The 13193-nt window shown below is 40.9% G+C and overlaps 1 protein-coding gene across 1 annotated transcript in view; it reads left to right on the forward strand.

The window, feature by feature from the left end:
* The first annotated feature begins 901 nt into the window (after window positions 1-901).
* Slc16a1 (solute carrier family 16 member 1) overlaps window positions 902-13193 on the forward strand; it is a 34738-nt gene continuing 22446 nt past the window's right edge. The window contains exon 1 of the mRNA XM_076862958.1: window positions 902-1168. The gene's annotated coding sequence lies outside the window, so the exon portion shown is untranslated. The remainder of the gene's footprint in view (window positions 1169-13193) is intronic.

A 13193-nucleotide genomic window follows, 5' to 3' on the forward strand; every position in this document is an offset into this window, starting at 1 on the left:
AATGGCACTTATAACAAAACTAAGGTCTGTCGTCTGACTCCACATTCTGGATACTTCCTAGCTCTGTGACTTCCGGAAAGTTACTTAACCTCTCTGAGTTTCAGGTCCCTTATTTATAAAATGTTCGTAGCTGCACCCACCCCATAGGGTTGCGAGGATTACTCAAATAATTCAGGTAAATTGCTTAACAGATAATCTGCCCCTCAATACGGTGAGCTGTAATTCTATCCAGTCCCAAACATCATGTTCATAAAAATGTGCTCCTCTCCGCTTCCGAGGGACACGCCCTAGCCCACTGGCCAGTCTCCCCACCCTCTGACCGCCCTCTTAACCGACTGGTAACGCCCACCGTTCGCCAAATGCCACAGCCCGGGCAACGTGGTCAGGGAGATTCCTAAATTCTCTCACCCAAACTTCCTACGAGCCTAGGAAGTCGGTTCTCTGTTGCCATTAGAGAGAGGAAACAGGCCCAGGGAGGCTGACTTCCCCGAGGTCACCGCACTCAAGTGCCAGGCCCGCAGGGAGCCCGGCGCACGCGGTCCACAGCCCCGGCGTCTTCCCGGGTCCGAGCTGCAGCGCGTCCATTCAAACGCTGCCCAGTCCTCCTCTTCCCGTCCCCATCACGCGCCCATCGCCCCTCACGCTCAGGGTCGGGCCCCCAGGAGGCTTTTCCCCTCTTCTCAGGCAGAAATCGACAGAGAGGCCGGGCTGGGGTCCCGGACCTGCGGAGGTGCGCGCCAGCCCCTCGAGTCGCGGAAGGAGCGCCGCGCCGCAGAGCGGGGGCGCAGCGCGCGGGTCTTGCCGGGCCGCGAGTCACGTGGCGGGGAGGGGGCGCCGGCGCGCGGGCGGGCGAGCGGGCACGCGCGGCCGTGAGCGTTGGAGGCGCGAGTTACAGTTCGGAGTATGTATGGCGGGGAGGGGGCGGCGGCCGCGCAGGCCGACTCCGCCCCCTGTGCGCATGCTCCGGCCCCCGCGGGTTATAAGGCAGCAGCGCCAACCCGGCCAGACAAAGTGGCGAGCTGCGACGTGACTATCGTGCCGCGTGGGTGCTAGGGCGAGAGAACCGGGCGGCGGGAGAGCGACGCGAGCTGGACCTGGGGCCCGGAGGAACTCCAGCTCGAGCCGCCGCGTCACGCACAGCTCGGCGCCGCGAGCCCGGCACATAACGGTTAGTTAGGTCACAGCGAGCGGCGCTTGGCGCGTCCCCCGCGGTGCCCTGGCTGTGGGGTTGGGGTCGGGGTGCCCTCCGGCGTCGGAAACCTTCCTCGGGGCGGGGGGAGGAAGGTGGCGTGACGGAGGGCATCGTACCTGCGTGGTCTTGGTGAAGGGGACCTTGAGGCGCTGGGGACTGCGTCTTCCAGCCGATCATCGGGCCCCGTGGTCAGGTGTCGGCCACTGACCTGACCGAAGAGTCGAGTCATGGTGCCCGGTGACCTTGGGGAGTCGCTTCCCCTCTGGCCCTCTGTAGGCTCCCGGAGAGATGCTTTGATTTAGAAAAGGGGCGACCTGGGGCCGATTCACGTGGTCCCTCCGGACTCTCCCGCCGCCTTCTGGTCCCAGGGAAGGGACTCGGGGCGGGAGTTATTTTGGACTCGTGGCATGCCCGCCCCAACCTTCTCAGCCTGCCAGCCCTTGTCCCACCTGATGACTTGAGATTGGTGTGAGGAGCTGCATTGCCCACAGCCAAGGCTGGACTGCAGGGTTCGAATGGAGCGCAGAGGGCTGGCCAGCCCGCCACCTTCGGGACTGCTGCTGGCTGGGGCTCTTTGTCGTTCAACCTGTGGCTTCCGAGAGGCGCCCTCTATAGTACCCTCCGCCCTGGGGACTTTTGGCGGCCCAGTGGAGATGACTCTCAAGGTTAGCGTTATCTTTGGGACGGATGCACACTTTTTGTTTCTTCAACTACATCCTTTTTTTTTTTTTTCCGCATTCATTTTAACATTGCATTTCTTTGTCGTGACATATTTGGTGGAACAAGAAGCAGTTGCAAAAACTACTTTGTAATCACGGTAAAGCAGGAAACACGTGTTATTACTCCAGTTTTTTTCCCCCGGGTTTCCAGTGGCTGATTGCATACTGGTTGTCGCTTAATAGTAAAACCTTTACAAGCCTCTTTATTTGCCAAAACTAGTTTCGAAATCTTTTTTTGAAAATTCTGCTTTCGAAATAAAACGTGTACAGTTCAGCTCCCTGATAAGAGCGTGGGACTGGTAACTACTGGCATTTCGCGATAGCATGAACTCTGAATTGTGTGAATGTAAATAGGAATTAAGCCATTTGTAATTTCTATCTCAGTTGCCAGCCCCGCGAGGTTGAAACAGACTGTGTCTTCAGTTTTAGTTGTTAAATAAACCCATAAATCCAAATCTTATACCCTGGGGTACAGCTTTGCCTTCAGGATACCATAGAAAATGATGAAGAATTCAAGGCATCTAACAGGTAATGAAAGATTTTTTTTTATTTAAGCCAAAAATTGAATAGTAATTCATTCTCTGTTTAAATAGAGGCTGTTGCATCAGATTGCTGTAACCCTTACTAAATCTGCCCATTAATAGTCTGAGGAGCATTCTGTGACTAAAGATTTGGCTGTAAGCTTAACATAATAGGCTGTAACGTCACTAAACAGTTATTAATAAGGTAAAAAAGATCACACCACCTTAGGATGAAACCAACTGATCAGTGTTTGATAGTTTACATGTCTTTTCACCTTTTAAATATTAGAGCATATAATATTAGCTCCAAAAAGGGTCCGATTTCCTTTATTTTATACATACGGAAACTAAAGCTGGAGAGGTTAAGAGACCTAACATTTTGTGTCTGAAAACTTGTCAATGGATGGGAGAAAACTGTCTTTGACTCTTGTTTTGTCAGTTTAGCACTCCTGAATTTTCTCTAAAATTGTAAATATGGATACTTACTATCTTAAGCTAAAACTATTTTTAGAGTAATAACTTATCTACTTCTTTTTTGAAAAAGTTTCAAGTTGTAGATGGACACAATACCTTTATTTTAATGCAATGCTGAGGACTGAACCTAGTGCTTCACCTAGTCTTAGGCAAGCGCTCTAATCACTGAGCCACAACCCCCCAGCTCCATAATTTATCTCCTTTTTTAGGTTCTGCATACCCATTCTGTTTCCAGTTTTCTGCATAATATAGGTTCCTGTGCAGATTCAGATCCCTGTGTAAATGCATAAATGGATGACTGTTTTTGTTGCAGATGAGGATTAGGAAGATGGAACTTGGAAAATAGAAACTTGTGAATTTTATAATTCAGCAATTTGTTATTGTCTCTCAGGCATAAGGAGAGACTTATAAATCTCAGCACTTGCCCTCCTGGAGTTTATAATCTAGCTGGGAAAACAGATAAATATATAAATTACCACATCTAGTATTCTGAACACATATTGTTATGATAGGGGAAGTGCAGGTTTCTATGGGAGCTAGTACTGTGTTGTGTAGCTGTGAGAAAGCATCCAACTTAGTAGAGAAGCAATCTGAAACTTGAAATATGAATAGGAGCAAGGCAGGAAAGGGAGTTGAGGATAAGCAAAAAGAGCATTTCAGATATGAGTGGTGCAGCTATAGAATACAAGTGTAGTGCAAGAGCTCACCAAAGCTAAAGCATAAAGAGGGGTCAGAGAACATGAGAAGATAATGGAGAGCCTTAAATTATTTAAAGGAATTGGTTAAAATTCCTTTAAATGATTTAAAGGAATCATTTAAAGAAATTTTAAATTATTAAAAAAAAGTTTGAGGGGCTGGGATTGTGGCTCAGCGGGGGAGTGCTCGCCTAGCACGGGCAGGACCTGGGTTCGATCCTCAGTACCAAATAAAAATAAAAGGCATTGTGTTGTCCATCTACACCTAAAAAATTAAAAAAAAAAAAAAAAAGTTTGAAGGAGCACTCTGTGTGAAGATGATGGAAAGCAGTTTTTAAGGATTTTAGGGGATGTGGGGATAGCCTGATCATATTTTGCATTATAGGGGCATTTTTCTGGATCCAGTGTGGAAAGCAGGTTAAAGGAGGCCCTTGGAATGGTGGGAGACCACGGTGATGAAGTAGATGGACAGTAGTGGGAGGATGGAAGAAAAAGGTAAACAGGATTTGGTGGTGGACCAGTTGTAGAGACTGGGGAAACCAAAGGAGTTAAGTCACCCAGGTTTCTAACTTGAGCAAATAAATGAGTTCATTGTCTTCGTCTAACCTTTGGGGCGCTAAGTGGTTGTATGACCCCGAAGGCTGCTCAGTTTTATAAAACTTGGGGACAAAATTTAAAGCCATTCCTATCCTCTGCATTTGTTGATGACACTGAGAGTGGAGTTTTTCTTTTGTATCTTCAAAACACAAACAATTGAGCCATTAATGTTTCATCTCCACTACATCTACTTTCCTCATCCCCTTCATATTGTGAAGCAAATCTATGTAAGTATTTCATCTAAATGTTTCAGAGTATCTCTCTGAAAGAGGATTTATTTTTTGGTAGAACTGGGTATTGAACTGGGGTGCTTTACCATTGAGCTACATCCTTAGCCTTTTTTGCTCTTTATTTTGAGAAAGGGCCTCATTAAATTGCCCAGGCAAGTCTTAAACTCTGTCTTCCTGCCTCAGCCTCCCAAGTTGCTATGATTAAAGGTGTGTACCACTGCTCCCATCAAAAGATAATTCTTGTTTTTTGGTTTTTGTTTTGTTTTGGTTCTGGGAATTGAACCCAGTGTGCTGACTACTGAGCTACATCCTTCGCCTTTTTTCTCTTGTGTTTTGAGACAGGGTCTTGCAAAGTTGCTTAGGGCTTCACTAAATTACTGGGGCTGGCCTCAGATTTGTGATCTTTCTGCCTCAGCCTCTTGAGTACCTGGAATTACAGGTGTAAACCACTGTGCCTGGCTCCCCATCCCTTTTTTAATTCTGAGATAGTGTCTTACTAAATTGTTGAAGCAGACCTAAAACTTGTGATCCTCCTGCCTCAGCCTCCTGAGTCACTGAGGTTTCAGACATGTGTCAGTGTGCCTGGCTGTTTTTTTCCCCCCTCCCTATTCTTAAGTTGTTTAAGTTGTTTTCAGATAATTTGCTGGCTTAATTTGGGATCCAAACAAGGTCTCACATTACCCTGGTTTGGCATGTCTCTTTAAGACTTAACCTGTAGATTCTTCCTCATTTACCTTATAATTTATTTGTTGAAGGAAATAGGTCATTTTTCCTCTAGTTTCCCTCGTTCTGGATTTTGATGATCATGTCCCTCTGGTACAGTTTTAACCTGTCCTAGTTTAGCATGTCCCTTTATTTTATCCCTTGTATTTTCTACAAATTGGTAGCTAGATTGAAAACTTGGAGCAAATTTAGATTGCTTCAGGTTTGATTTCTGGTTGAGGGTCTGGGAAGGAGAGGGTAAATACAATTCATAGGTAGTGGTGGATACTTCAGGGAGGCATAGGATATTTGATTGTTCCTCTTTCTGCTTTATTAAACCTATTTCATAACTTTGCTAGTGGTTTGCAAATGTAAGTAATTTGACCATTTTTTTAATATTTATTTTTTAGTTGTAGCTAGACACAATATCTTTATTTGTTTATCTTTATGTGGTACTGAGGATCAAACCCAGGGCCTTGCACATGCTAGGCAAGCACTCTACCACTGAGCCACAACCCTAGCCTGCATTTCTTAATTTATTAATCAGAATACTCACATAAAAGAGAAACTACAGTTTAAATAGGAAGGGCAAGTTTTTGTGTTTTAATACTATGTGGTTAAAAAAAATACTATATGGTATATGATTGAAACACTATCTTTGGGGACAATGTATTTAATTTCTTTCTTTTTGTAGATAGACAGTATACTTTTATGTATTTATTTTTATGTGGTGCTGAAGTTCAAACCCAGTACCTCACACATGCTAGGCAAGCGCTCTGCAACTGAGCTACAGCCCAGCCCCCGGACAATGTATTTAAATGTAATAAGGTACATCTTTAAAAAGCTACTGCTTTAAGTTGGTAAAATGTTTTTAGTGCATTTGAAACAGAGTTTCAAATGACCTTCTTTGGAATTTTTGCGGGGAGGTACCAGGAATTTACAACTCAGGGGTACTGGGCCACTGAGCCACATCCCCAGCCCTATTTTGTATTTTATTTAGAGACAGGGTCTTACTAAGTTGCTTAGCGCCTCACTGTTGCTGAGACTGTCTTTGAACTTTCCATCCTCCTGTCTCAGCCTCCTGAGCTGCTAGGATTACAGGCATGTGCCACTGCATCCAACTGGAATGTTTTAAAATTATGCTCTTGCTAGGTCTGGTGGTACATGCCTGTAATCCCAGCAATCTGGAGGCTGAGTCAGGAGGGTTTACATGTTTGAGGCCAGCTTCAGCAGTTTAGTGAGGCTCTAAGCAGTTTAGTGAGACCTTGTCTCAAAATAAAAAAATAAATAAATAAAAGGACTGAGGATGTAGCTCAGTGGTAAAGGGCCCTGAGTTCAATCCCTAGGAACAAAAAGAAAAAATCAGCTCGTAAATTGATAGTGTTTCTATTGTTCATCTCTGCCCTTTCTTGGAGTTTATCTGTTTCCCAAGCTTTAGGGCTTTTGTTGGGAAATACCTGGTGGAAGTATTACCAAATCTAAGTCATAGGCTTTAACCAGATTCCAGATTTTAAGTTCCCTGAGAACAGAGGTTAGCGACTCTTTTGATCTGCTTTTTAAGTTAACCTGGGCATTTCAAACTCAGTGTGTCACTTAAAAGCCCATCATCTTTGTTCTCAATTTCCCTTTATTCCCCAAAGCTAGTTTTCTGGTAACCAGAATTAAAACCTTTGAATCTTCTTATTATTTCCCCCAGTGGGCCCTCTGCACTATTGTATGCAGGCAGGTGCCAGTCATTTCCTCTCTAGCTTAGCTCTTGCTTCCATTCCTCTCCCCTTTATTCATATCACCACTACATAGTTTGGGCTGTTGCTATGACTTTTTAGCTTCTATCATTGTCATCCTCCTTCGCTACTATGTCTTACTTGCTGCCAGTTCTTGTTCATGCCATTTCTCTAATTTCTCATGGCTTTCAGTGCCTACCCAAGTAGTATTTGCTTGGATAGTCTTCTTTAGTATATTTCTATAGGTATCATTCGTGTTCTACAGAACACACGTTACTATTTATTTCTGATACTAGAGATTGAACCCAAGGGTCCTTAACTACTTAGCCACATTCCCAGCCCTTTTTAAATTTTTTATGCTGAGACAGGGTCTTGCTAGGTTGCTTCCAGCCTTGCTAAGTTGTTGAGGCTGGCTTTGAACCTACGTTACTGCTGCCTCAGCCTCCTTAGTTGGGATTACAGGCATGGTCACCACACCCAGTATTCTTTCTTTAATTTGCCCAGACACTCTGGTATTTTCCTTTGTACTTTCTTCCCTGTGATTTTTTTTCTTTGTTTGGAAATTTTACAGTGGATCCATATAGTAGAAAAATTGAGTATGGGTAACATGTTTGAGCTCTAGTGCCAGCCACAGCAGTCATCTTATGGAAATGGTGTTTAGAGTACATGCAATGATGGGATAAATTCACATGTACCACATCAGTGAAAATGGTGGCAAGGCCTGAGCCATTGACCATTTATGCTGCAACAGGATTCAGCTCTTTTGTTTGTCCACACTACCCTGTTGCTAATCACAACTCATAATATTGTTGAATTTGATTTTGTTATAGTGATTTAGCTTTTGTGTAAAGAAGAAATTTCTCAAAATGTACTGGTATTATAAATTGCTTATTTGATCATGGGTTGAAAATGTGTTCCCTGTGATTTTGCTCTTCCTGTGTAAATCCTCAAGTACTTTTTTTTTTGTATCAGGGATTGAATCCCAGGGCACTTTACCACTGAGCTACATCCCCAGTCCTTTTTGTTTTTATTTTATTTTATTTTTTGTGGTGCATGTGGATTGAACCCAGGGGCTTGTGCATGCAAAGCAAGCACTCTACCAACTGAGCTATATCCCCAGCCCCCCCCCCCCAGTCCTTTTTATTTTGAGATAGGGTTCTGCTAAGTCCCTGAAGCTAGCCTCAAATTTGCGATCCTCCTGTTTCAGCCTCCTACCACATGTGGCTCAAAGTACTTTTCTGTTTAGTTTCTTCCCTCCATTCCCTGCCCCTCGCCCTCATCTTGTTGGGGATTGAACCGAGGGCCTTGTGTAGCCCACATCTTCTGAAGATTATTGAATAAATAAAAGCCTAATGAGCTGGACACTGGTGCACACCTGTAATCCCAGCAGCGCAGGAGGCTGAGGCAAGTTCATACAATTATAGCTGTCTTGAAATTGTTTAAGCTTCTCCCTACTTCAGAAATACTGTGGAGCTGGGCACAGTATAAATAAAATAAATAAAATAAAATATAAATAAATAAATATAAATAAATAAATAAAAATAATAAGGGCTTGAGAGTGTGGCTCAGTGGTGGAGAGTCACTGGAGTGTATTGGATTCAATCCTAGTGCTGAAGAAACAACAACAAACCAACCATCAACTAAACACTGGTTATAACCATTACTGCTAGGTCTTAGTTGTTATTTTATTTTTTGGTACTGAGGATTGAACTCAGGGACACTTGACCACTGAGATAGGTTCCCCAGCCCTATTTTGCATTTTATTTAGAGACAGGGTCTCACTGAGTTGCTTAGTGCCTTGCTAAATTGCTGAGTCTGGCTTTGTACTCAATCCTCCTGCCTTCGCCTCCTGAGCCACTGGGATTACAGGCGTGCACCACCGTGCCCAGCTTACTTGTTATTTTTTTACAAGCGCCTTATTACATCCAATTAAATATTTTTACAGTTCTACCTTACATTTTATTTTATGCATTTAGAACATTATTCTGACAAGAATTCCATGGGCTTTTGAAAACCACCAAAGGAATCTGGCACTAAAGATGCTAAGGACCTCTGCTCCTAACTCCTTTATTTTTTTTCCCATGTGAGTGAAATTAACCAACTACAACATAGACTATAGATCATAATGTTGCAGGGTTGTAGAATGATGATGTTATAGGTTAGGTAAATTCTTGGGCCATTGACTTACTCTCCTTTATTATAAATACTGGCTTCACAAATTAGGAAACAAAATGCTTATGTATATGTTAAGGTAGAGCAAAAGATGTGTTTTTTGGGGGGAGGCGGGGGGAGTACTGAGCCACATCCCCAGCTTTTTTATTTTTTATTTTGAGTCAGTGTCTCGCTAAGTTGATGAGACTGGCTTTGAACTTGTCAATTCTCAGCCTCCCCAGTCAGTGAGATTAACAGACATGCACCACTGTGCTGGACTAGACTAAAATAATTTTCCTTCACAAATTCAGGCAGAATAATTTTGCTTTGAATTCAGGAAGTTTGTGTTTTCAAAGGAGTTTTATTTTAAGGGCTATGTTAAATGGAACAGTGGATGCCTTCATTTATTTGGCATTTTCTTACCTTTGTTTTGAGTACCTTGAAATCAGCAAATGTACTTGAAACTTTGTCTTTAACAACAGCTTAGTATATGACTGTATGCATTTACTTTGCTCAATTGGAAGAACCCTGAAAAGGTTGATAAACCTCAGATTTGAAATACCTGCCTCTGCAGATTACAATTGTACATCCTTACTTCAACGTATGCAATTATATAACAGTATTATTAATTACCCACAGAAATCTGTTGGATGGAATAGAGGAAAGGAGAGTGGTTTACCAATTACTATAGTTTCCAGGAAAATAAAATGCTTATTTGGAAATTGTATATTTCTGATTACTGATATTATCTTAATGACAACGTAGCCTGGCCTTATATTGTCAGCAATTAAAAGGGCTTTTTTAAGTTTAGTATATTTTGAGTTAATAACACTAATTTCCTTTTGATTATATCTGTAATGACTATATAAATAGACATTTTTTTTGCTCTAAAAATGCTATGCAAATAAAAATTTTTAAATGATGAATGTTTTAATTGCCCAATAGTACTCGGTTTTAATACTCTGGTGGTTTGTCTGGCACTAGTGAAACAAACAAGAAAAAACAACTTAGTTCTGTATGGTCAAAGGTACTATCATAGTGAAATCTGTACTCGTTCAAAAGGTTTTTATTATGTGATTACTGAATGTACAAGAAATTATTAGAAAGGTATGGAGGCTTTATTTTTTTCTTTTCTGATATTTGGGACTGAACCCAAGGGCTTTCGTCCACTGAGCTACATCCTCAGCCCATTTTTTAATTTTATTTTGAGACGGGGTCTCACTCAGTTGACCAGGATGGCCTTAAACATGTGGTCCTTTTGCCTCAGCCTCTTGTGCAGCTGGAATTACATGTGTGCGCCAGTGTACCTTGCTGAAAAAAATATCTTGGAATATGGTTTGAAGGCTTTTAGAATGAGAATAAAGCTTTTAAATGAACTGTTATTACTCTATTTCTAGTCCTTAAAGATAGATTTTATTTTAAATTAAGTGTAATGTTAATTCTATAATTCAGCTCAGTTTTTTGCAAGAAAATGCCTTCTGTTTATCTTTCAGTGAATTTTAATCCACTTATGCTCCTTATTAGCCTTCAGAATTCTTCAAGTGAAGTAGATTCTAGCAGAAATATTAGAATCTACTAAATAAAATATTTTTTAAAAATGTTCATTTACATTCAGAGTAATAAATGATGTAACTCTGACAATATGCTGCTTTTAATTTTAATCTAGCCATAATATTTATTTTTCAGATTCTGGAACAAGGTAGCTCATATATTAGTAAGTTGAATTGGCCCACTTAGATCTTGATAGGTATTTATTCCAGAATATAATCTGGAATTCTGCCAAGCAAAATCCAGCATTGATGGACACAACATATGTCTACCCTTTCTTCGGTATTATTTCATTTTTATGGTTTATAAAACATGAAATGTGTCCATTTTGGGGAAGAAGTAAACACATGAAAGGGACATAAGACTCAGAACATAAACAGTAGTTACTTTCTAGTCTGTGAAAAGGCAAAAATGAATCACTAAAGAAGGTAAGTTTTTGTTGGGTATGGCTAAGTGGTAGAGCAGCCCAGCGTGGCAAGAGAAAAGGAGTGGGAGGGAACCTGCACAGGAACAGAAACTTCCCTGCCTCTCTGTAGAGGGCACTATATCCAGAGAGCATAGGACAACTAAAGAGTTTTTTTTTCTTGTTTCAGTTTTTTCTATTTCTCAAAAACTGGTAAAAACAAATTTCCTTGAAGCTTACCGTTTGGTCATATGTATGTGTTGAATTTTTAAAACTAGAAAAATAGCCTCTGTCCTTCATGATCTAAAAAGCACACAACAGTTCAATTAGGGGAATATTGCTTACAAAGGAAGAAATAGACATACAACTTGTCATGTAGAGTTTTTAAAGTACCCAAGAAACATTGATAAGGTGTCATACAGGAAACTAACTCCATGGGGTGAGATGTATTCAGAAAAGCAAGTAATTATACCTTAGTGTTAGGTAAAATTAGGTAAACTATTAATTCATGAAAAGTCTTTTTACTTTTGCAAATTACTGAGTATTTCTTGTATCTCGTTAATTTGTGAATATGGAACAAAATTACACTTTTTGCCTTTATTTGACTTGGTCTTTAGGACAAAGGTGTCCTAAAGTAGTGGTGTCCCTTAATGGTCATTATGTGCCTTTCTCCCAAGGGAGGCATAAGGTTGTCTAAAGTCCCTTACTTATCTTCCTCTTCTTCTGCCTCTTTTACAGTGATGCTTATCAGAATATCTTTTTCCCCCTTTCCTTCTTTCCATTGGTTTTATGAGACAAAAAGCGTCAATCTTTACTAGTAAGTATGAGAAGCACTAATGACACAGCAGTGTCAAAGAGAAAGAAACTTGAAAATATACTTTTTAATTGTGACTGATATAATGAAGAATTGGTTCTACTAACTTAAAACTTTGAAATATCTTTTAGAAGTTATTTTCTAATCTCTGGACATCCTTATTTACTATCTTATGCCTATGTGCACTAATCCATTAACTCCAATCCTAAAGAGAAATGAGCTAACTTGATTCTGTAGCTTTTGTTTTAGTTAATTGTGCTTATATTTTCTACAATATATTAATAGATATACAGGCTTCTCTGTGTGCCTTTTGAGAAGTAGCCTAGATTTCTGAAATGGTAAAATGCTCTGGAAGTCAGGTGTTTGCACTGTAAAGTAAAAATGAATTCACTACTTTTGACCAGGTGTCCAGCTTTTACTCAAGAATCTTAGTGCTTAGGTCTAAATAACCTATGGTTCTATTATATTGCATGGTTTTGCCAGTTTTTTGTTCATCTGATATAAAATACTCAGCAAACTTTTAATGTAGAAAAGATGTAGGTGTTTCTTTTTTCTTTTTTTCTTTTTTCTTCTTTTTTTTTTTTTTTTTTGTGGGGGGAGAGGGTCCTGGGGATAGAGCCCAGGGCCTTGTGCTTGGTAGGCACACACTCGACCACTGAGCCATATTTCCATCTCTACCCTTAGATTTCTTAACATTGGTGTATTTTTTAATTGAAAATAGGCTGTTTCATTACACAGTGGTGAAGAGTACAAATTGATGTAATTTTAAGAGTAAGTTGGTAGTATATACCTTAGAATTTTTATAGGAATTCTAAAAATTTATCCCAAATCTCTAATTTACCACAGTAGTGTTTTATGGGATGTTTATAGAAGGAGGAAAATAAAAGAGATACCTAAGCATGCAACAGTGTTACAGTATTGTTTTTTCTCTAATGCTGGGGCTTCCACACACTGGGCAAGTGCCCTACCACTGAGCTACATCTTCCGTCTTTTTTATTTATGTATTTATTTTTGAGATATGGTTTCTGAGGTCATGTGTGGTTGCACACAGCTATAGTCCCAGCAACTCAGAAGGCTGAGGTGAGGATTGCATGTTTGGTCCCAGCCTCAGGAACTTAGCTGAACTCTGTATCAGAGTTGAAAATGAAAAGGGCTGAGGATGAATCTCAGTGGAAGAACAGTCTTGGGTTCAGTCTCCACTACCAAAAAACCAAACAGAAGTTTATGATAATAAGTAGAAAAAGTAGACTCTGAAGCAGAATGTAATATGAGCCCCTATTTGATGTTTATGCTTCTCCATGACTATCCTAAAAGGAAGTCAAGAGAATTGACATAAAAATGTTAATAACAGGTAAGTTTTTCTATTCACACATGTATATCTTCCAATTTTTCTATAATGAATATGTGTGTGTATGTGTGTGTG

This window comes from Callospermophilus lateralis, chromosome 7 (assembly GCF_048772815.1).
Source record: "Callospermophilus lateralis isolate mCalLat2 chromosome 7, mCalLat2.hap1, whole genome shotgun sequence".
NCBI lineage: Eukaryota > Metazoa > Chordata > Mammalia > Rodentia > Sciuridae > Callospermophilus > Callospermophilus lateralis.